The sequence below is a fragment of the Dendrobates tinctorius genome, unplaced genomic scaffold, assembly GCF_039654945.1.
Source record: "Dendrobates tinctorius isolate UK_male_01 unplaced genomic scaffold, ASM3965494v1 ptg000223l, whole genome shotgun sequence".
NCBI classification, from domain to species: Eukaryota; Metazoa; Chordata; class Amphibia; order Anura; family Dendrobatidae; genus Dendrobates; species Dendrobates tinctorius.
In genome coordinates this window covers 13,110,857-13,136,753 of record NW_027361890.1, presented here as the reverse complement: position 1 = coordinate 13,136,753, position 25,897 = coordinate 13,110,857, and the positions used below count along the sequence as shown (strand labels likewise).

At 40.5% G+C, this 25,897-nt stretch overlaps 1 protein-coding gene across 3 annotated transcripts in view; it reads right to left on the bottom strand.

Annotated features, from left to right (window-relative positions):
- PPP1R16B (protein phosphatase 1 regulatory subunit 16B) overlaps nucleotides 1-23,351 on the bottom strand; it is a 148,642-nt gene extending 125,291 nt beyond the window's left edge. The window contains exon 1 of one of the 3 annotated variants that reach the window (XM_073555350.1): nucleotides 23,333-23,351. The gene's annotated coding sequence lies outside the window, so the exon portion shown is untranslated. Of the gene's footprint in view, nucleotides 1-11,862; nucleotides 11,884-17,261; nucleotides 17,437-23,332 lie in introns of those variants that run through there. The other 2 variants (XM_073555348.1, XM_073555349.1) reach the window with 2 other exon arrangements.
- Nucleotides 23,352-25,897: the final 2,546 nt, after the last annotated feature.

The following is a 25,897-nucleotide window of genomic DNA, read 5'->3' as shown; positions in this document are numbered from 1 at the left end:
AAATAAAATGTAGGAATAATGGGTTCAGGAACTTGCAAAATTGTATAGAGTTCTTTCGATATAACACCATCGTTATGAGCCTGTGTTAAGATCTTGGACAACCCGAGACAAAAACTACCAGAGGGATTAAATGTCAGTTTTTTATAACATTGTTGATTATTTAACTGACGGAATGCTTCTTTTTCATATAGTTTAGTTGGCCATATAACTATATTTCCCCCTTTATCAGACGGTTTAATAACAACATCATCCCAAAATTGAAATTTAGATAATGATTTACGTTCCTCACCTGACAGATTATCATTCTTCATATGTCTTGGAATCGCCTCCAGATCCTTAGAGACTAATTGAACGAATAAATCTACATTGGCACATGTTGAAAGAGCCGGAAACTTCCTAGATTTGGGGCGTATAGATGCAGGAATTCTATCATTCTCAAGAGTATCGTGTTCAACTGCCAGTTCTTCAAGGGTTCTTAAAGCCTCCTGCTCCGTTTCTGTAGGAAACATTTCATGTGAAGTTTGATCATGAAAATGCTTCTTAAAAATTAATGACCTAGCAAAGATATGTAAGTCTTTGATAACAGTGAACAAATCAAAATCCGATTTGGGAGAAAAAGACAAACCTTTTGACAATATATGTAGATCAGTCACAGTTAATACATGCTCACTCAAATTAATTACCTTCAGTTCATGTCTATCATTGCTTGGTGAAATCCCATTACTCCTTTTATAGGGAAGTTGTCTTTGTTCACGGTTACGTTTAGGTCTACTACGGAATCTTGTCACCATATTAAAGGAGGCAGAAGAAGAACTGGCAGATGTGTCACTCATAGATGTAACTGATGATGTAGACGGAGTCCTTGAGAATCCACGATTCTGTTTAGACTTTCTCCATCTATATACATTATTAGATTGGAAATCCTTCAAATCACGATTATATTTATTCAACTGAGTCTCCTGTATATTTTTGACAATTGTTTCCACAAATTTATCCATACTGCCATTCATCTCTTGAAATTGTTCGGCAGACAGATCAGATTTGGCTTGCTTGAGTAATTCATCCAAGTGTCTGTCTAGCTCAATCAGAGTTTTTTTATTAGAATCAATCAACATTTCCATAAACTTCCTAGATGTATCATTACAGAGTTCTTCCCAGGTTTTAATGAAGTTCTCATCATCTACTGGGTACGATGGGATAATCTTAATACGCAGTCCCCTAGGGATTAGCTGCTTAGCGATATAGTTCTCCAAAAATCTCATATTCCACCAAAGTCTAGTTCTTTTGGACAACAATTGCTTAATAGAATTATCAAAATCCACTTTACTCTGACCATTAGAATATTGAGCATCTGCTCCATTATTAAAAACTTGATTAATCTTGCCAAGCCACGTGAGTTCACTGGCTTTATAGTCCATCTCCTTAATAAACCTGTGCGAAACACAGCAATACAAATATAAGAAAAAAACACGAAATAAGGAGAAACAGCGAGATTTACATTATATTAAGATAATACTATGAATAAAAAATAATATATCGCTGGAGAGTGTTGGACTGTTTAAAGGACAGTCGTGTTGAAAACACCAAATTTACAAAGAAAAAAACGACCAGAAAGTCCCAGAAGGATAATATATTTTATTACGTCATTATAAAAAATAGTTAAAAACCATTACATAAAAATAGGTAATACATATACTGAACAAAAAAGGGGGTTATGCTACCCAGATATAAAGCATAAAAAAAGTAACAAAAATGTGTAAACAAATGGTGAATAAGCAAAATAGATATTGATATATATAATGAATAATAAACAATATAAAGTGCACAAACACCAAAAAATATATTATAAACCATAGACATAAGTGTAAACCACTACCACAGTAAACCTATATATATCAATATATCGAAATAGTGCATCTGTGTGATAAGGCTGAAAAAGGACACTGTATGTGTCACCGTGAATTAAGGTGTCTACCGACCAGGAAAGGAAAAATGGTGCAAAAATAAAAATAAGTGAAAATACATACAACCTCTCCTGGTCTCCTGGGGAAGCAACCCGGTCCCGACGCGCGTTTCGGCGCTAAGCCTTCATCAGGGGGTGGCGTCTCACAAGGAGAGGTAAGTATAAATACTAGCACTAACCAGTAACAAATGTGGGTGTGTGAAAAACAAGCCAATCATTATAAAGTGCATATGCGAAAACATACAAGCGTCATAGCGCAACTGCGCAGAAGCACTGACTAAATGCTGGTAACCCGGAACCGGCATTCAGTATTGAACCGGAAGAAAATGTCCGCCAACCGGAAGTCATCGTTACCCGGCAACCAGACGCTTGGATTATCATGTGACTGGGAAATAAAGCCAGCAAAAGTCATCATAATTGCTGAGGGACGACAAATCCCATGACCAAAAGGACAATAGCAAACCTTTAAAAATAACATTACTAGATGACCAACAAAAAATCCGTAAACCGGAAGTGACCGTTACCCAGCACCCAGACGCGTGAAATATCATGTGGCAGTATGGATAAATTTGTGGAAACAATTGTCAAAAATATACAGGAGACTCAGTTGAATACATATAATCGTGATTTGAAGGATTTCCAATCTAATAATGTATATAGATGGAGAAAGTCTAAACAGAATCGTGGATTCTCAAGGACTCCGTCTACATCATCAGTTACATCTATGAGTGACACATCTGCCAGTTCTTCTTCTGCCTCCTTTAATATGGTGACAAGATTCCGTAGTAGACCTAAACGTAACCGTGAACAAAGACAACTTCCCTATAAAAGGAGTAATGGGATTTCACCAAGCAATGATAGACATGAACTGAAGGTAATTAATTTGAGTGAGCATGTATTAACTGTGACTGATCTACATATATTGTCAAAAGGTTTGTCTTTTTCTCCCAAATCGGATTTTGATTTGTTCACTGTTATCAAAGACTTACATATCTTTGCTAGGTCATTAATTTTTAAGAAGCATTTTCATGATCAAACTTCACATGAAATGTTTCCTACAGAAACGGAGCAGGAGGCTTTAAGAACCCTTGAAGAACTGGCAGTTGAACACGATACTCTTGAGAATGATAGAATTCCTGCATCTATACGCCCCAAATCTAGGAAGTTTCCGGCTCTTTCAACATGTGCCAATGTAGATTTATTCGTTCAATTAGTCTCTAAGGATCTGGAGGCGATTCCAAGACATATGAAGAATGATAATCTGTCAGGTGAGGAACGTAAATCATTATCTAAATTTCAATGTTGGGATGATGTTGTTATTAAACCGTCTGATAAAGGGGGAAATATAGTTATATGGCCAACTAAACTATATGAAAAAGAAGCATTCCGTCAGTTAAATAATCAACAATGTTATAAAAAACTGACATTTAATCCCTCTGGTAGTTTTTGTCTCGGGTTGTCCAAGATCTTAACACAGGCTCATAACGATGGTGTTATATCGAAAGAACTCTATACAATTTTGCAAGTTCCTGAACCCATTATTCCTACATTTTATTTATTGCCTAAAGTTCATAAAGATATGAGGAACCCACCTGGTAGGCCGATTGTATCAGGGACAGGTAATTATTTGGAAAAGGTGAATCGTTTTATTGATAGCAAATTACAGCCATTAGTTGAATGTCTCCCCTCTCATGTGAGAGACACTGCTGATATATTAAAAAAGATTGATGGATTACATATGGATGATGATACTATATTGGTGACTTGTGATATAGAATCACTGTATACTAGTATAAGGCATAGTGATGGATTAAAAGCAAGTCGTTTTTTTCTAGAGTCTTCTGGCCTTGGAATCAGTATGGTGTCATTGATTTTGCAACTGTTGGAATTTTCTTTGTTCCATAATTTTTTTACCTTTAAGGGGTCCTTCTTCCAGCAGCTCCAGGGTACAGCTATGGGCGCATCATTTGCACCATCTTATGCCAATCTGTTCCTGGGGTTGTGGGAGAGGGACCTCTTCTTGTCGGATCGGCTGTCGTCGGTTGACCGTGTTCTCTTTTGGGCACGGTACATCGACGACATCTTTTTGATCTGGCAGGGTTCTCTTGAGACATTGGATGTATTTATGAAGAGTCTCAATGACAATGATTTGAATATTCGATTGACTTACAATGCAAACTCCAATTGTGTTGATTTCCTTGACATTACTATTAGACGTGATTCGAAAAATTTGCTGCAGACGAATATTTTTCGTAAACCAACGGCAGTCAATTCATTACTGCATGCATCATCAGCCCATCCACAATCAGTAATTAGAGCAGTGCCTATTGGACAGTTTCTTCGGTTGAGAAGAATCTGCTCATCTGATGAAATATTTGAAAAGCAGGCACTTGATCTAAAAACAAGGTTTTATGCTCGGGGGTATAGTCACCATACAGTTAAACGTGCCTATTTAAGAGCTAAACATTCGTCACGTAATTCGTTGTTATATTCCAACAAGCAAAAGGAGACAACGAATAAGGTTAGATTTTTTACCAAATATAATGCTCAAGCTGAGCAGATTAGAGAATGTCTGAACAAATTTTGGCCTATTCTATGTGCTGATTCAACTCTGGCCAATTATCTTTCAAATAGGCCGCAGATTACGTTTAGGCGATCAGACAATTTGCGTGATCAATTAGTAAAAAGTCACTATATACCGGCATCGATACCTACTTTTTTGGACAATTTTCCAAAAAAAGATCTTGGATGTTTCCCGTGTGGCAATTGTGTTGCCTGTGTCAATGTAGAACGAACTAAAACATTTTTTAATCAAGGTGAAACACGTACATTTGAGATTAGACATCATATTACCTGCACCACGAAAGCAGTGGTATATTTTGCAATGTGTCCATGCCGGAAAATTTATGTGGGTATGACCACAAGGCAATTTAAGGTGAGGGTTCGGGAGCATATTTTAGGTATTAAAGCTGCAGCAACGGAAAATGATGTGAATGCCCTAAAAACAATTCCAAGGCATTTTAAACAACATCATAACTGTGATAGTACTAAATTATATTTCCGTGGGATTGACATGATACCCACCAGTGTTAGGGGTGTGGATGTCAGTCGTAAGCTTGGACAACGTGAGACCAGGTGGATTTGGACTTTAAATACAGTCCAACCACATGGTCTCAATGAAAACAATAGTTTTATTCCATTTATCTGAAACTTATTATATATATATATATATACTGATTTTACTCTATGTGTGTGTCTTTTGGAGACATTTTTATTATATGGTTTATTTAATTCATAAATGTAAAATTGTTATTTGGGTATGATATGTGATATTATGCGAATATGCTGACGGACTTATTATACTATATATTTTTATATTTTTTAATTATTGTTTATTTGTATTTATGACAATCTAGGGCAAGGCTTCAAAAACATTGTACTTCTGGTCTGTTCCTCTACATGGAACCTTTCAAGCTGGAACACAAGAGTGGAATCAGCAGAATGTCTTGTGTTTTAATGTATTGAGTTGAATATAATATATAATTTTTAACATGTGATATCAAGATTTATATGGTTGTTATTTTTTACCCTGTATACGGCATGCTTGATGTATGCATTTTTGTACACTTTCATATTATTTGTATATACACTTGGTATCACTTTATATGGGGCTTTAATCAATATTTTTGCACTTTATGTTTATCAATGATTTATTGTATTTTATATTGGTATGGGTCGCACCTTCCTGACCTATGCAGGTACGCACATGTGGCGGTGGTATGCGGTTTTGCCCTGGTGGGGTCGCGTTTTTTGCCGCCTTTTGCGGCTTGACGCGCCCTCCCCTGTGCTCCCGCCTCCCCTGCTTTATGTGCGTCGGTTTCTGCTGCGGTTTAGATGTGTGCGTTATGCCCTTTATGCTAGTTTATTTCTGTCACATGCCAGTTGTTAGATGTTAGTTATATATTTAGTCTAGGATGACCTGATAGCCGTAATGGTCCGGCCAAGGTATCGCTTGCTTTGAGTGATTAAGAAAACTTTTTCCGGATCTATGATTGTTTTTTACCTGCCAATTTCTATGGTTCTGGTATTGGTGATATGGTTCTTTCATATTACAATTCATACGTCCGGTTTCTTGGCGAGGATATATTTAGACCTTTCATTTTCGTTCCGATCATGTGACCACCAGCTCCTTAGCAACTATGACGCTTCTTTAGGTTGGCATCATCGCCTTGGTCACATGATATTTCACGCGTCTGGGTGCTGGGTAACGGTCACTTCCGGTTTACGGATTTTTTGTTGGTCATCTAGTAATGTTATTTTTAAAGGTTTGCTATTGTCCTTTTGGTCATGGGATTTGTCGTCCCTCAGCAATTATGATGACTTTTGCTGGCTTTATTTCCCAGTCACATGATAATCCAAGCGTCTGGTTGCCGGGTAACGATGACTTCCGGTTGGCGGACATTTTCTTCCGGTTCAATACTGAATGCCGGTTCCGGGTTACCAGCATTTAGTCAGTGCTTCTGCGCAGTTGCGCTATGACGCTTGTATGTTTTCGCATATGCACTTTATAATGATTGGCTTGTTTTTCACACACCCACATTTGTTACTGGTTAGTGCTAGTATTTATACTTACCTCTCCTTGTGAGACGCCACCCCCTGATGAAGGCTTAGCGCCGAAACGCGCGTCGGGACCGGGTTGCTTCCCCAGGAGACCAGGAGAGGTTGTATGTATTTTCACTTATTTTTATTTTTGCACCATTTTTCCTTTCCTGGTCGGTAGACACCTTAATTCACGGTGACACATACAGTGTCCTTTTTCAGCCTTATCACACAGATGCACTATTTCGATATATTGATATATATAGGTTTACTGTGGTAGTGGTTTACACTTATGTCTATGGTTTATAATATATTTTTTGGTGTTTGTGCACTTTATATTGTTTATTATTCATTATATATATCAATATCTATTTTGCTTATTCACCATTTGTTTACACATTTTTGTTACATTTTTTTATGCTTTATATCTGGGTAGCATAACCCCCTTTTTTGTTCAGTATATGTATTACCTATTTTTATGTAATGGTTTTTAACTATTTTTTATAATGACGTAATAAAATATATTATCCTTCTGGGACTTTCTGGTCGTTTTTTTCTTTGTAAATTTGGTCTTCTCCTAAGGTGTAGTGCCCCACCATCCAGGTAAGGTGGGAACTCCTGACCACGCTCCACACCTGCATTCCACACACAGGATAGTTCAGTGGGGCCACCTAACAGCTTCAGGCTGGGGGTTAGCAGAGCACCCCTCGTGGAACCCTGCTTCGTAACACGACATGTGCTGGGAGGCAGGTGGAGTGAGATGATCCATAAGAGTGCTAAGAGTGAGAGTTAGTTGGTTAGTTGGAGAGAGAGAGAGAAGAGTGAAGATGGGTGTCTGAAGGACGTGCTGCAGCAGGTCCCAGTGATCTGGGCTGCTGGCACTAGAAAGACCAGAGAAAGAGACTGATAAGATTGATAACCTAACCTTCCATAAGAGAGACAGAACAGGTCGGAAAGAAGGAGAATAGAAGGACGGTGGTAAGCTGGTTGAAGAAAGATATAGAACCCTTCCAGTCCAGAGCGCAAAGGCCGGGGCCCGGTCCCTGAGGTTGATTGGATCTTTATGTCCGGCAACAGACACCGGAGGAGTAGTGAGCCACTAACGCCTTGCTCCCATCATAGACTTGGGACACAACAGCAACTGAATAGAGAGCCGGGACGCAGTGAGGAGTCCCCGAAGCAGGCTACATATGTCTGTCATACAAGTAGAGACTAGGAACACCTAGAGAGAGGCATTCCAGGGTAACTAAGTACTGGAGTGCTTCGCACCTAAAGGCGCATTGGAGGAGTCGTTCAGTGAAGGTACATATTGGCGGAGTGTGGAAGGGAGAACCCTATCTGGCCTGGAGGTTGGCTGGAGCCCTGACCTGGAGAACACAGTACGGAGGCAGGCGTGGGTGTGAACTGCAAACAGTGAGTAAAGCCTTGGAACCGCACACCCTGGGGTCCTCCAGTTATTCCAGCACCGCTACACCTGGGTAACAACATCTATACAATTCCGCGCCTCTCCTCATCCATTGTACCTACACTGCCCTGGGACTACAGCTCCACCTGTGGGGAGCTACACCATCTTTGCTGCACCACACCATCAGTCCCAGCGGATCTGCATGCAGTGTTGGCTCAACATCTTACTTGCCAAACACCACGGGTGGCGTCACGGACTATTCTAATAAACTTTAACACCATTAACATCACTGCCATTGATATTGGGCGCCCAGGGCCACGGACCGCGTCACTGCTGCTGTGACACATTCCCACCTTGACACCGGCCCGGTACCGAGTACCCCGCTGCCCTGGGTGTGAGAGGGCGACCAAGGGGAACATAGCGATAGGGCTGTCCCCCTTGAGTATTAGAAGATACTGGGGTGTGTTACAGGTCCCCTCCTCTGGGTGGCAGCATGACTACAGGTACACTGGTATTTTTTCATATGGTGATTCTTTTTGTGTACTTCCTGTTATGGTAATTTGTTGCATCTTGCTGGTTACCTTTAGGCTGCATATTCAGTGCAGTAATATTAAATAGATCTGTGCTGCGCCTTATTTAGGTGCAGGGTACCTTTATACAGTTCGTCTCCAATCCACAAACAGTGAGTTGATTGGTATTAGGGTGAGGTAATTTTCTCCCCCTTTCTATACTCTGTATTGTATTTATTAAGATATGGTGTTTTATGATATATACTTTTCATCTATGGTGCAATAAAATTTGTTATATTTTGGGATCTTGTTCCTTCGTTTTTCTCTTTTGGTACATTAGAAGATACTGGTCTGATGCAATCATGAGGCCAAACAGAAGCAGGGCTTATGATGTTCAAAAGAGGAAACCACAATTAGGAGATCTTTTGCTGCAGAGGATCATCTTATTTGGGGCTGATGACTAAACTGTCAAATAGAGTTTGCAATTCAATTACATGTATACTTGTTCTATACAGCTGGTGAATGGACCAACAGTATAATTATAAGGAATGGGCCAACAAACCCCAGGTGGACATTGTGTCCCAATTAATAGTACTGATAGAATACCGTATAGCACAATGACCTAATTTGTATAAAGGGGTTTAATCTGTGATCATTCAGCTGTGTGACACATCCTGTACGTTAAGAGAAACAGAGGTGTCAATTGAAACCAAAGCCGGAAAGACAGATAGAGACTGGGCCATGTGGTGACTTCCTGCACCGACGATCAGCAGACAACCACCAGAAGACAATGGAAAATGCACAGACTATGTAATAGCATGATATATAGAATAGTCTGCAGTTAGGACACATTGTTCCTTAAGTTATAGCAGAAGGATTCTTTTTCTTACCCACAATTTACTACCTACAAATCCAGGTGTCTTGAGCAGCTGTTTTCCCAGTTCTAAGTACATATCTTATGGGAAGAATCCATGGAAAGAAAATTAACATCTTTCTCCCAGGGATATCGAAAAAATGAACTGAAAAAAGGCAATTGTAGAAAGAGCTATTCATCAAGTGTCCCTGGCAATAAAATGGTCGATATTGGTTCCTTTTCAAATAATGATGAATATGTGATGTTTATTGGTCTGAAAGCAATGTCTCCTCTTCTAGGTATTCTGGTGACAGCCCTGTGACCTGCATAATGGAAGGTACTGATGACCACTACAGAATCCTACATTGTCATGCGGCTTATCGGTATGGTCTAGTCATAGAGGTACAGTTTTTCGTTTTTGCACTTTCATTTTTTTCCTCATCCTCTTTCATTTTCTGCAGACATAGCCATATGCAGTCTTGTTTTTGCCTATATTTAAAGTGTTTTTTTTCCCCAATGGTGAATTTTATCTGGGAGTTTTCTTCTAGCCACGAGGCAGCAGCAGCTTTTATTTGTAAGAAGAATATCCCATAACCTCTTAGGTGAGCGATGACATTTTTTTATATATTTTTCCTCCTTTAAAAGTGTCACCCCAGGCCCATTGTGTGCGCTTTTTTCCTCCGAAAGTGCATCCTAGAATGGCAGACTATCTCATTTTAGACTGTAACCTGTTTTGACCTACTGTATGTAAACCCTTGTGTCTATCACCTTTAACAAGACGCAATGGAAAAAACCCCCCAGACACTGACCTAACTACAAGTGGACAAAACCGATGCAATTACAAAAATGTCTCAACCTCAGGGGACAATACGTAGCATGTATTCTGCAGCCTCCATCAGGAGAGTTGAAAAATAGAGCTCAGAGCCAAAAGTGTTTCACTGAGTCAATTGAGCCATCTTTCTACCAACTGGTGGTTACCTCTCAAAAGCAAGCTTTCACCGGATTTACCTGTAACAGCCAATCCAAACCTCCATTGCTGAGAAATCTTTGTTGGAATTGATATGCAAAATAAAGCTGAAAAACTTTTTGTAGAGCTGAAGCCTTTATCACTCCAGCTCTATTCTCTGCCCAGCGTCTCCTCCTTTTTTTTCCTCAAGCAGAAAAAGGCCCCACTTGGCAGGAAATCGAGCTGTAATGACAAAGCCTTCAGTCATAGTCCTTCCGCCTATATTGCATACCAATTGAAATGCTAATTTAAATTTATATGGACTGACCAAGTAAAGGTATTACTGGACTTGAATTTGAAAGAGCTACATGCACATATGCCGTATATAGTTTGTGGGGTGAAATCCTGCTGTCAGATTCCCAATAAATGTAAATTATGTGAATATGTTAGAAAAGAAGTGCAAACTCAGTGACAGCACAGATGTTAAATGGAACCTATTGTACATAGAAAACGTTTGCACAGCTGACTGATGGTGCTCAGGTAGGTTCCCAAACCGTAAATAATATAAAGATTGAACCCGGCACTCAACTTAGTGTAAAGATTCCCAAACAGTAGCATTACAGAACGTTTCGGTCCATACAAAAGACCTTCGTCAGTTGCGACACATACAGGGTTGTGATACATATACAATGGCCAACCACAGGATAGCAATACGGTGAATGCCAATCCACCGTTGGTCTGGTAGATACCATGTCAGCAGTTACAACTAAGGCTGCATCCACCCTCCTGTTACCTAGTATACCTGACTACAATATAGCCTCTTGGCATTCACCGTATTGCTATCCTGTGGTTGGCAACTATATATGTATCACAACCCTGTATGTGTCGCAACTGACGAAGGTCTTTTGTATGGACCGAAGCATTCTGTAATGCTACTGCTTGAGATTGAATAAAATGACCTACAGTCTTTACACTAAGTTGAGTGCTGGGTTCTATCTTTATGTTAAATGGAACCTGTCACAAAAATCATGCAAAAATCATAGGCAGCAGGAATCAGATTTTGGCTGCACGTTTAGTCTGGCGTAGCCCCTGGCCAACTTCTAACCATCATGCTCTTGTTAATTGACAGGTCTCCCCCCTCTTACACACATGGAATAGACCTGTCAATCATCTGAAACAGGGCAGGGAGAACATGGCCAGCCTAGACAGGTTTCTTTCTATAGTCTCCAGTCAGCTTTTCAAACTATGTTTGCTCTGAAATGTTATGGAGTTTTAGAGTAAAACATACATGACTGCAAAAGCGTGGCCAAGCTCTGATTCATGCTGCCCATGATTCTTCACTATGAATTTAATGACAGGTTCCTTTTAAATAGTGAGGACTGGAGTTGAATTAAAATGTTTAATAGAAATTTATTTATTGTTCTACTTATATAGCGCCATTGTTTTCCAAAGCACTCGACAGACAACACCATCACTGTCTCCATTGGGGTTCACAATCTAAATTCCCTAACAGTGTAGTATGTCTTTCGAGGAAGGAAACCAGAGGAAACTCACACAAAACACAGGAAGAACACACAAATGATTTACCGATGCCCATGGTAGAGTTGGAACCCAGGACCCCAGTGCTGGAAGGCTACAGCGCCAACCACTGAGCCACAAAGCTGGCCACCTGAAGAACCTTCCATGGTTTCATAACTAAACTTGATGTAAATAGAACTGGAAAACAATGAAGAGATTTAGAGCACATTATGGAATATATGAACAAAAGAGTCAATGGTTAATGGGGTGGTCTAGTCTTTTTTAGCTGATGACCTATCGTTAGGATCTAACACATATTGTACCTCCACCACTGCAACATAGGCAGCAGCCAGATGTAGGCAGTGAATGGAGCTGAAAAAGCACAGCTTGGTTCACTGTATAGTGGCCATTGTCAGAGGCTGCAGCTCAGCTCTTATTGAAGAGAGCAGAAGCTGAGCTTCAGTTCTCCGCCACAGCCACTACATAATGAACAGAGCTGAGTTTTTCGCCTGTACACTCTTTGCCTCTGGCTACTAAAAGAAGTGATAACAGCTGATTAGTGTAGGTACTGAGTGTTGGACATCATCGATCTCATATTGATGACCTGTCTCAAAGATAACTCATCAATACCCAAATAGTGGACAACCCATTCAACCAACAAAATAATGGAAGGGAAATAAAGGAGAAGAAAGAAGGAGAAACAGTAAAGGCCCCCACACACATTAGATTAAAGTTATTCAAACCTGCCAATTTCAACAGGACCTGCCAGCCATTTCATTCATATGGGGGCCAAATTGACTGATGATATTGAGGAAGGTAAGTATTAGGCACTTTAAAGTCCTCCATACACAGTGAACTTAAGACAGCTGGACCTGTCAATATCAGGAGAGGAAAGGATTTGGCATGTTGGATTTTCTCCTGTCAATCCCTTTTCTCTCTGGGACATAACCTGCTTCTAGAGGAGCCTGGCAGTGGCTCTTTCATGGAGAACGCAGAAGCCCTAGGCCAAGTCAAGTGTTCCTATGTGAGGGACGGAGAAGGGGGAGACTGTTGTCAGCCAAACAATCATTTTGCCAACAGCTATCTAATGTGTATAAGGGCTTTAAATATAAATAAATAAATATAATAGCCCTTTTGAGCTAGTACAGCCATGAGTCTTCTTGGGAATGATGCAACAAGTTTTTCACTCCTGGATTTGGGGATCCTCTTCCATTCTTCCTTGCAGATCCTCTACAGTTCCATCAGGTTGGATGGTGAACGTTGGTGGACAGCCATTTTTAGGTCTCTCCAGAGATGCTCAATTGGGTTTAGGTTAGTGCTCTGGCTGGACCAGTCAAGAGTGGTCACAGAGTTGTTCTAACGCCACTCCTTTGTTATTTTAGCTGTGTGCTTAGGGTCATTGTCTTGTTGGAAGGTGAACTTTTGGCCAAGTCTGAGGTCCAGAGCAATTTGGAAGAGGTATTCATCCAGGATATGTCTGTACTTGGCCGCATTCATGTTTCCTTCAATTGCAATCAGCTGTCCTGTCTCTGCAGCTGAAAAACACCCCCATAGCATGATGCTGCCACCATCATGTTTTACTGTTGGGATTGTATTGGGCAGGTGATGAACAGTGACTGGTTTTTTCCACACATACCACTTAGAATTAACACCAAAATGTTCTATCTTCGTCTCATCAGACCAGAGAATCTTATTTCTCATAGTCTGAGAGTTCTTCCTGTGTTTTTTTAGCAAACTCTATGAGGGGCTTTTGTATGTCTGGCACTGAGTAGAGGCTTCCGTCGGGCCACTCTGTCATAAAGGCCCGACTGGTGGAGGGCTGCAGTGATAGTTGACTTTGTGTAACTTTCTCACTTCTCCCTACTGCATCTGTGGAGCTCAACCGCAGTGATCTTGGGGTTCTTCTTTCCCTCTCTTACCAAGGCTCTTCTCCCACGATTGCTCAGTTTGGCTGGACAGCCATGTCATGGAAGACTTCTGGTGGTCCCATACTTCTTCCATTTAAGGATTATAGAGGCCACTGTGCTCTTACTAACCTTGAGTACTGCAGAAATTCTTTTATAACCTTGGCCAGATGTGTGCCTTGCTACTATTCTGTCTCTGAGCTCCTTGGCCAGTTCCTTTGGTCTGACATGCACTGTGAGGTCTTATAGAAGACAGGTGTGTGCCTTTACAAATCAAGTCTTAAAAGTTTAATTAAACACAGCTGGACTCCAATGAAGGAGTAGAACCATCTCAAGGAGGACCACAAGGAAATGGACAGCATGTGACTTAAATATGAATGTCTGAGCAAAGGGTCTGAATACTTATGATCATGTGATATTTCAGTTTTTCTTTTTTAATAAATTTGCAAAAATGTCTACATTTTTGTTTTTTTCAGTCAAGATGGGGTGCAGAGTATACATTCATGAGAAAAAAAAGAACTTTTTTCAATTTACCAAATGGCTGCAATGAAACAAAGAGTGAAAAATTTAAAGGGGTCTGAATACTTTCTGTACCCACTGTATGTGGGAGTCTGGAGAAATTGATGTTAGATGACAATTATCTCATGTGTATGGGAACATTTCTTGAGAAGGAGTGAAAAAATAAAAAAAATAGATTTGAATGGGGAGCAGGACTTCATCTACAAAGGAGTTTATGGCTTTTTTCATAAGGTTAAGTATTTGAATATCTGTCATGTACCACAGTACAGGTGCCCTTTCAACTATGGGCATTGGAAAATAATGTCATCGATTAAAAAGAACACTTATTGCACCTACCAATTGAAATTGCAGATCAGGTAAAACTGAAAGCTACTTTATCAACCTACTTGAACATTCAGTCAAGTGCTGCAGTTGGTTTGAGAGCTAGTAAAAGCCATGTTCTTGTTTCCATAGAATCTCTTGCCCTATCTTTTCCATCATTGCTGATTCACTAAGAGCTAGAAGATGATCCCTCACTGTGCCTCCTACTTTGTTAAACCACAGTGAAGCCTTTTAATCTGCTGTTTTAGGGGTATTTAGATCATGTAGGGGCATAGCTAGAAGTGAGGGAGCTGATGGGTCACCAACTTGCAAATCTGCCATGGTCAGCGTATTTAGACACAGGGCTAGGGAAGTGAGTTGAATCTTTGGTGATGGAAAGCTAGACACTTACAAATAACGGATATTGAACTGCACTGTTGATCCTTTAAATGATCACGTGTAAGTGAAAGATAAAGCTGTCCAAGAAAATGAAATTGATTATGAGATAAAATATTATGAACCACAGAAAAACCAATGGATCCATGACTGACTCAACACTGACCTACTTCGAGCCCAGATGACCAGTTCAAAGCTGATACTGAAAATAACATAAAACAACTAGGTTTAGAAAAAAAAAAGTTATCAACCTAGTTAGTTAGTAGACAGATAGGATCACAGAACTAATGAAAGTACCTTTGAAAGGATCTAAATAGAAGACAGGACAATCTAGGGCAGGTCACTGTCAACAATAATCTTTGAATATCAATTAATTTCTATTTCTGGCCAGTAAACAACTGTAATAATCAGTTTATATATCTATAAAACACAGCGGTCAGCCTACCTGGACAGTGCCCATTCTCCTAAAGGTGTAAACCACTTTTTTACATATATGTCCTAGATCATTAATACAAAATGAGCACCCGACCAATAAGCTGTTAGCACTTTCATCAGTGGTCAGACGTTAAGTGGTGTAACGAGGTGGAAAACTGCAACTCTGTATATTGTACACAGTGGCTATTATGGGTACTGCGGCTCACCTCCTATTCTGGTCAATAGGAGCTGATCTGTAGTACCTAAGCGAGGTCACTAAACAGTGTACGGAGCTTGGCTGTTCCACTCTGTACAGTGTTTACAACCAGCTGCCGTCAGACAGTGATTACAGGCAATCAGTTGGGGTGTAGATGTTGGACCCACACCTATCTTATACTAATGACCTATCCTAAGGATAAGTCATAACTATAAAAGTAGTGGTCAACCCCTTTATGGCTATGTTCACACTTGCATTGTGAGCCTCAGTTCCCAATTCCGTTACAAATGGCAGTAAGAACAGGGCATCATCATACAGCACTTTTTTGCTGTCAAAACTATAGACGCAACAGTTCTCCACCAAGGCCCATTGGACGTCTGACCCCCAGGTGGGGTCTGTGTGGTGCCGTTGATATCTGTTTTATTCTGCATCCAGAAAAGCATCTTCTGTTATAAATAGATGCCACCTTGCAGTTGTGAACAATACCCAAAAACATTCTCCTTGTGGGCAACCCTTATGACTACCCCATCGCTACTCTAATGGTGACATCTGGTGTTTCCCAGGTTCTATACATGTGTTCTGAAAGCATGATTAGACTTTTGTAGAACAAGCAAAGAACTTCCTAATTCTACCTTCCATGGACAGTCCTGTGTTCTGAAAACTTGGATGTACTAATTCGTGCACGTGTACTGAGTATAACTTTTTGTAACTTCATTTTAAATTGTAAAACTTTTAGAATTTCTTTCCTGAGCATTTATGTATATATAGAAACAAAACTTTCAAAATGCAAAGTCTACATTTTGTGACGAGAACGGTACAGGAATGTTACACTACACCTATGATCACCTGTGGGCAGCTAGGCACCTGCCGAACAACTGCGTCCCGGGATTTGGGAAAATGCTTACAACTGTGAAAATAGGTTAAGATTATGTGACTTGAGGGTAGGTAGGGGTTCACAAACCGAGGGCCAATGGCAGCTAAAATGTTTAGGGAGATATGACACCTAAATGTAGGAGGACTCGTGTCTCCTTCTTTTGGGATGGAATCTGAATATTCTCAAGAAAAGCAAGTCCATGTTGAGCTTTGCATAGTATGTATAGAGAGCTTCCTTGAGTTTAGACATCAATCTGAGCACATTCTGCATACAGAGGTCCTAAATAGGTAATACAGAAATGGACAATCCAATAGATCACATCTCCAGCCCTAGCCCTGTGCCAAATTCACCCTATACTGATTTGGCTGTGTGCTGTAAATGCAGCAAATGTCAAACATTAAAGATATATACCTATCCGTGTATATACATACATATACATAATATATACATGTATACAGCCACCCTGGATGGCCACCGCACGTGTTCACCCACACACGATATGTAGTCCGATAGAAGAATGTGCAGGTATCATGTGTCCGCTGAGGATAAAGCACCTGCAGCGAAGTGATGGGAGCTATGTGTTCCCATACATTAAATAAATACCAATTTCCAATATATTTCTGTGATCATTTATACCATATGCTAGAACTGTTCTTTCCTTTGATTTATCCATTTTTGTGCATTAAATATAAAAAATTACGTTAAAATACAATACCGCCATGGTAGATCTTGTATACATAGTATAGCACACATACATTTAGGCTATGCAGATAAAATATACATAGTCGCTCTGGTACAGATCATCTCCACATACTGTGAGCAGCACATTCATATCCATACATACCTATATGATATGCAGCCTAGGAGCAGCAGTCAAGGCTCTGGGAAGCATGGAGCACAGCAGACAGCACTTGGGGACCAATGCAAATAGGGATTGAGATCCAAGTGACAGCATGGAGGGACTAATGCAGACAGCACAGAGCTGTACAGTGCTAGTAGCTCTGCAGGGTAAGAGAGGAGGCGTCTGCTGCAGCCTCACTACCCAGAGAGGAGGAGGGGGAGAGTGCAGAGACTTCTCATTATACAACTCCACCTACAGCACAAGCTACTGCCACTCCATCTACATACAGTACACCGCCGACTGCATGCCTTCTGCTGTAAATGCCACCCTGCTGCATGCTCTATACGCTTCATTACAAGTTCGCTTTATTATTCCGTTAATTGACCTTATTCGTTTCTATGCTCAATGTGGTGTACTCTTATATCCATTACAGCCGGTCTGGGTCAGCTTCTTTACTGTTCTGGTGCTGCGCCATTGGGTTCTCTGTAAAATCGTATCCTAGTAGTATTTTCTGCAGGCTCCCCTAAGCACATATACAGTTCACAGATACCAAATAATGTCCAAATGATCATGGGCATGTCACTCTCCACAAAGAGAAACATTACCCCTTTGATCTCAGTCTAGAACCTCTCACCTAGCCAAATCAGTTCTCATACTTTGCACTGATGAGGGGCAATACCCCGAAACATTGTGTCTGCAAATTTAGATTATGATTTGGCTTTTATCCTAAGTCATATTGCAAGAGTCATTAAAGGGTCGATAATGACTTGTAGGATCGCTACTTCCAACAGGTGGCGCTATATACATCCTCTTCCTCTCCGAAGAGACAAATGACATACAAATCTCTTTTTAAGCAATTCCCTATTCCAGTGCTAAAAATTTACCAAATTAAACCTCCAAACGGCTCCCTGAATATGAATACTTTACAACAACTACATAAATACCATCATACAGAGCTCAAACATACTGACATACTGTGACCAAATATCAGCTCCAGAAATAAAGTAGACTAATGACAGTGTGGTATAGTATCAAAATTATTAGAAGTTGTGCTTGTTAAAGTCCTGGTTGTCTGCCCATTGATCAGTCTGATGCACCCTGAAGATCTCTCCTAATTTTCACCCTGACATTTGTGTCCATTCCAACTGGTTTCTTTTACTCTGGGAAAATCGGATTTAGACATTTAAGGATTGTGTCTTAACAATAGTTTACAAAACAGGCACCAAGGAAGATATTCTATTTCCTACTAATGGAATTCCTATGAGTTTATTTTTTTTTTATTTTGCACCCTTTTACTATAAAAATAACTTGATCAGGATGCTATATCTACTTCCTGCCTATAGATAAAACAGTTTCATGGTCGTAGCCTGGTTTGGTTTTTACTTTTTTAGAAACCTTTTTAGACAGTTTTTATGCCTATAGGTGTCACCGGTGTGTTATGTCCTGATGTGACTTCCGGAGGATCTGGGATCAGAAGGTCACAACCTTTAATAGAGTGCAGGTGGTCACCAGCGTCCTCCTGGTGTCCCCTCGTGGAGGTCCTCTCATATCCAGTGTGACATTAGACCTGTGGTCTTCAATTTGTGCATTTCCAACTGCTATGAAACTCTCACTATGGTGCAGACTATCAGGGCATCCTAGGAGTTGTAAGTCTGCAACAGCGACAGACCTACAGCTTTCTCCCAGTAATAGAATCTAATCACGGGGATTTCAAGAAGTTGGACTTCATAAGTTGAGGATCCAAGAAAAGCACTTCTGAGCATCCGCGCTGCTTTAGTGCTAAGAATTCTTCAGAAATCCATATAAATCTTTCAAGTTCTTTATTATATGTACTACAGAAACTACGCGTTTCGAGGTGACAAACCACACCTCTTCTTCAGGTTACAGTACAGACAACTCAAGAGGTGCGGTTTGTCACCTCGAAACGCATAGTTTCTGTAGTACATATAATAAAGAACTTGAAAGATTTATATGGATTTCTGAAGAATTCTTATCACTAAAGCAGCGCGGATGCTCAGAAGTGCTTTTCTTGGATCCTCAACTTGTGATACCTAGTGGACGCTGTCCACCTGCACAAGCTCTGCAGCAGCTATATGACTGCAACAAACGTTGAGAGTGGTTGTGTCTGAACACAACCCATAAAGGGTGAGTACTCCAGAGTACTTTTATATTTTAATTGATTTATACCAGGTGAAGCCCTATGTCTGCGCCCCCGCCCATGTTTTCTCTTAAGAAGTTGGACTTGTGACTATCAGTAAAACACCTTGCCAGCTTCAGTTCTAAAATAGATTGTCATCATTACGAAAACTGTTTTACTTCAAATTTAATTTGCTCTATTATTCAATTATATCAAGGGGCATCCTCAACTCAGGATACTTATTGCTTAGTCGGAGTGGACAACGACTGTGAAGATCATCTCTCACTCTTTTGGACCTGTCCAATTGGTTTAAATAGGCAGCATCTAATAATTATCTTCTACTGTGGTGCCACCGTGTAAAGTCTGTAAAAGGTGCTAGCTTAAAAAGGCAACCTCTGGCAAACTCGGCATCAGTCACTCTGTTTGGCAGATTCCAGAAAAGAAACCCCAGCCCTCACCTTTTAAATGCCCTACAGTAATCTGGGCTTCAACGGGGCCCCTGGGTTGCTTCCACAAAGTGTTTTATATCTTCACTGCACAATACTTGTAAGTTCATCTAACAGGGCTCTATACTATGTAATGGACTTATAATAATCCAAAAACAGTATAGGTATTACTTTACTTATAAGCACTTATAGATGCTGCAGATTATGATTATTCATTACTCTACACAAATATTAACCTAGAATCCATGTGCAATGACGAATGGCCACATAGGGGTTGTGTGCAATAGTGAATCATTATCATGTATAAAAATTTGTTGTGTGCAATAGTGAATTATTATCATAGCTAAAAATCAGTTCCTATTAGTGGGTTAAGCACCTACATTATAAAAGAAACTTATACAGCGTTGATAGAGAACTCAATCTACTTTTGATATACATAAATAACTAACGTATAACGCAATATTATAATTGTAGCTTTTTATAAGAAGTGTATAACCCAGCCCTCTATTTATATGTGTAATCTTACAAATGTATGTCTCTTCAATGTGAATGAGGTCTTTATCTTTCCTGTCCCTCACACTAGAGGCTTTGTGATTTTTTTGTATTATGTGTTTAATTTTTTTCTAATAAATTACATGTATTTTGACCTATTTTGAATTGTGTCCACTCTTACTACTGTTTGCATGGTTTATGCAGTTCAATAGTAATTTTCTGATTAACTTTAGCAGAATGTTGGGACTTTAAAGGGATTTTCCCACAAATAAAGTACATTTTAATCAACAGATCTTGGAATAATAAGGCTATGTGCACACGCTGCGGATTTGGTAAAATCCGCAGGTAAATCCGCAGGTCAAAAGACCTGCGGTTTATCTGTGGATTACCCTGCGGTTTATCACCTCTACAATGTTAAAGGTGTGAAACCGCTGCGGATTCCGCACAAAGAATTGACATGCTGCGGATTGTAATCCGCAGCAAATCCGTGCGGAAAAATCCGCACCATGTGCACAGCGTTTTTTGTTTTTCATAGACTATAATGGTACTGTACAACACAGCAGAAACTGCTGCGGATCCGCAGCGCCAAATCCGCTGCGGATCCGCAGGAGAATCCGCAGATTGTGCACATACCCTAATATGTTTCACAACTGGATGTGTCAAAAACAATTCCTGTGCTGAGATAATCTTATAAATGTGTTCCTGCTGTGTGCTGTGTAATGGCTGTGTCTGACCAATCAGGAACATGGTCTGATCATACCACAGCTCCTGGAAAGATGCAAATGTGGTGTACGTCTGATCGGCGGTTGTAGGACGCACACATAGAGTGGTGCAAAGGTGGGCAGGGGAGAAAAAATAGTGAAAAAAAAGTTGTGCAAAACAGCAAGCACAAGTGCAGACCAAAAATTTGCATTACTGACAGGGTGAAAAAAAAAGTCCTGGAAAACAGCAAACACGGACGTTGATCAGTGAGTTGTGTCACGGATCAGCGCTTGGCAAGCTGCAGGCCGCACCAAAAAAAAGAAATTGCCAAAAACAGAGCAATCAAGTACTGATCAGCGCTCAGTGGCAGAAGGGGTGGGTGTGGAGGAGGAAAAAGGGGGAAAGGTAAGGAGAGGTGGATTGAGGTGGATTAGGAGGGATCAGGCAAGGATCAGGCATAAGGAACTTTCTTTTTTTCTTCTTTTCAGCAGGAGCTACGATACACAGGCAGCAGCAGCAATTGTGATATCACAGGCTTCTGTGGCAACACAAGGCCCAACATGGCGCACAGAGGGATAGAATGACTGCCATGCACAAATCAGTAGCTAGAATGAGGAAGTACAGGGCGGTCAGTGCCAGGTCACAGCATATTTGTGTGTTCTGATTGGTGCGATCGACAATGACACTGCACCAATCAGAGCTGGCCCTGGTGACACCAGTGTTGCTAAGCACCAGCCTATGATTGGTGCTTTAACCGCACTGAGCATAGGCTGGACATCAGTGTTTCAGGTTGACAATGACTCAATTTGCTCAGGTCCAAGATGGCACCGGAACTTTAATGCTAGCTGCGGTTGCGGCGCTGCATCAAAGATATCATGTATCCATACATCCAAGGTGGGTAGGTACCAACCAACCTGGACATATGGATGCCTCCAATGTCAGGAAGGGGATAAAATGAACTTTGTTTGTGGGGAAAACCCCTTTAAGCAGGGTGTGGTATTTTCCATTAGTCAGACAGAGTTCAGAGAACTGATTACACCTGCTCAGCTGCTTGGCAGCACACACACCCATTAACCTGGTAGTCTGACTTATCCCTCGCTGGACAATGTCTTAAGATACTAGCCATAACAAATCTTCCTTAACCAGCGTCATCTGCAGAGTGAATAGGGTGGCTTCTGGCAACTGAAGGAGATGTCGCTACTCGAGATCCAGGTAGAGATGTAACACACTGTAGGAAAATTGATCACTTGTTGCCAATTGCCGCTACAGATTACAACTGATTGCTGGAGTCTCTGCAGGACAGCACAACCTATTGTCAAAGCCTTTTTTTAAAAGTAGGGACTGTCCAAAGCAGGGAACCCCTTAAAGACAACTTTAACTCACCCCACCTTTCCCACTTGCAAATCACACTTAGTCAGTGAGTAATGTCACTACTAAATATCTATGTGTCTTAAATAGAGTAAGCGTCTTCCTATTTTCTTTCCCCCTATCTAATCTGCTTCCTCTTCCTTCATCAGTTTCCTTTAATGCAATTGTTAAGTTCAATCGAACATCTTGATGAGAATTCCTCCACACTTATCTTGTGCTTCCTGACTGTTCCGCTACATGTGAGTGTATATATGCATATATATATTATACATACATACAGTCATGGCCAAAAGTGTTGGCACCCTTTAAATTGTTCCAGAAAATAAAGTGTTTCTCACAGAAAATTATTTTAATTCAACATTTTGTTATACACGTTTATTTTCTTTATGTGTATTGGAACAACACAAAAAAAGACAAAAAAAGACAAATTGGACATAATTTCACACTAAGCCCCAAACATGGGTTGGACAAAATTGTTGGCATCTTCAACTTACCGTAATATTTGGCTGCACACCCTTTGGAATAAATAACTGCAATCAATCACCTCCTATAACGATCAACAAGCTTGTTCCACTTCTAAACTAAAATTTTGGACCAGTCTTCTTTTGCAAACTATTCCATGTCTCTCATATTTGGAGGGTGCTTTCTCCCAACAGCAATTTTAAGATCTCTCCACATGTGTTCAATGGGATTTTGATCTAGACTCATTGCTGGCCACTTCAGAACCCTCTAGCATGTTGTATACATTGCGGTAGTTCAACTCACGTGGCGGTATATGGAGGTAGAAAATAGGAACACTGTCTCTTTAAATCTTGGTTGGTTTATTATAAGGCAGCATAAACCAACAAGAGGGGAAAATAAACACAGCCTTACCAGGTAAAACAGGAAAAACAACAAAGAAAAACAAAACGCTGCAACACAGTCCATACTTATGCAGGTAACATCCCGCTCTGGAGCAACACAGGTTCAGTCTGTCCTCCACAAGACACAAAGCCACTGGAGACTCCTCTCTCCAGTCTTGCTGAACGAAGACTGCCTCAAGAGTTCAGTTATTTAAACCTCAGACCATGTGACTCTTTCCATCATGTGACTGACCACATGATCATGACATCACACAGGTCCTGGCAGCTCTGCAGGTGGAGATAAAGTGGACACTCTCCCTTCTGCTGGATGAAGGTCCACTTTAAACCAGCCCATTATGCAACACACTTAACCCTCACAACACATAGTTTGCTGGAGGAAAATACTCTGGTTTCATATCACTGATGCCATTAAGCTCAGTGACAAATACTATATATCCCCTCTATTACATTACCAGTGACTTTGTCACAACATCCATTTCTGGGTGCTTCTTGAAGTACGTTTGGCGTCACTGTCCTGCTGGTATGTAAGGAGCTGACAGAGGCCATCATGTGACTCCCCCTCTTTGGACACTGTTCACCTTTATTGCATGCGGTACCATGTCATTTATAAGTATTAAATGTGTTCATATAATGTTGCTGTAATATGTATGTACTTGATATGTAGTGTTTATAAGATTAGGGATATTGTAGGGTAATAGCACACAGTTAAGGCACCCAGTGTCAGAGGCAGTAAAAAAAAACCTTTAAAATGTCTTTAAATCTCCACCATATTTGACTGTAGGTACCTTGTTCTTTTCTTTGTAGGCCTCATTCAATTATTGGTAAACAGTAGATAATGTGCTTTACCAAAAAGCTCAATCTTTGTCTCATCTGTCCACAAGTATTTTGGCTTCCTCATGTACATTTTGGCAAACTGCAGTATAGCTTTTTTATGTCTCTGTCAGCAGTGGGTCCTCCTGGGTCTCCTGGAATGGTGTTTTAATTCATTCAAATGTTGATGGACAGTTTGCGCTGACAGTGATGCACCCTAAGCCTGCAGGACAGCATTAATTTCTTTGGAACTTGATTGGGTCTGATTATTCACCATCTAAACTGTCCTGCGTTGCAACCTTTCATCAATTTTTCTCTTCCATCCACGTCCAGGGAGATTAGCTACAGTGCCATGCATTGTAAACATCTTGATTATGTTGCGCACCATGGACAAAGGAAAATCAAGATCTCTGGAGATGAACTTGTAACCTTGAGATTTTGGTTCTCAAGTCCTCAGACAGGTCTTTTATCCTCTTTCTGTTCTCCAAGGTTAGTGTGGCACACACAGAGACATGATGCAAAGATTGAGTAAACTCCCCTTTTACTTGGATTCAGGTGTGATGTTCATATTGCCCACACAAGTTACTTGCCACAGGTGAATTTGAACATGCATCACAATTTTTGTTTACCCACAATTTTGGAACAGTGCCAACAATTTTGTCCAGACCATTTTTGGAGTGTGAAATGATATCCAATTTCCCTTTTTTCCTCTTTTTTTTTTTTTATATTCCAATACATACAAAAGAAAGAAACGTGTATAACAAAACATGTGTAATTGCAACAATTTATTATAAAAGATACTTAATTTTCTGGAACAATATCAAGGGTGCCAACACTTTGAGCCATGACTATATATATAAAAAAGAGGAGGGAGAGTTGGTCGAGCACCTCCAGGACCCGAACGAGGGAAGAGGAGGAGACTGGCTCAGTGCCGTCACTTAAACCACAGGGAAGGGGCTGTACTAGTCATTCAGACTAGCTATTGGCCTAAAACAGGGGACATACTAAAATCACACTGGAGGGACACTGCAGTCAGAAGCACTTTCCTTATATAGTACAGTGCCTGCAATTCTCTAGATATACTTGCACACAATTTTTGAAGGAACTTAGCAGGGAGGTTATTACAAACATCTTGGAGAATTAACCACAGACCTTTTGTGGATGTAGGCTTGTGCAAATCTTTCTTTCTCTTCATGTAATACTAAACAGACACAATGATGTTAAGATCAGGTCTCTCTGGGGGCCATATCATCAGTTCCAGGACTCCTTCTTCCAGTAGTGCACAACTCCTTTAAGGCTGAGTGCAGACGGAGTTTTGAGCCCTGCGGATTTTTCCGTGCAGAATGGAAGAAAACCGCAGGTCAAATGACCTGCATTTTTCCTGAGGATTTCTTCCATTTTTCACGCGGTTTTCATGCGGTTTTCCATTGCGGTCTTCCCCCTGCGGATTTGGTAACAGGGGAGATAGAAAACCGCACAAAAGAACTAACATGCTGCGGATTTTGTACCGCAGGAAAACCGGGGCAGACCCAAACATCCACATTTGGAGATTTTTTTTTATCTACCAATCATTGTTCTTGATTGAATTGTGTGAAAGTAAAGCTTTTTGTCTAACAATAGTTGTTCTAACTGTTCTATAATGGGATGCATTACAGATGCAAGACACTATCAGATGGCAATTTTGTGGTATCACTGAAGAAATTGTCAACTTCCAAATTGTATGACTGCATTATTGGAGAGGCTTCCTCTCTAGCTGATCCCTCTGCCATCCACCTTTATACCCCACCACTCTTCCCCGGATCCCTTCCCAATAAACAGACA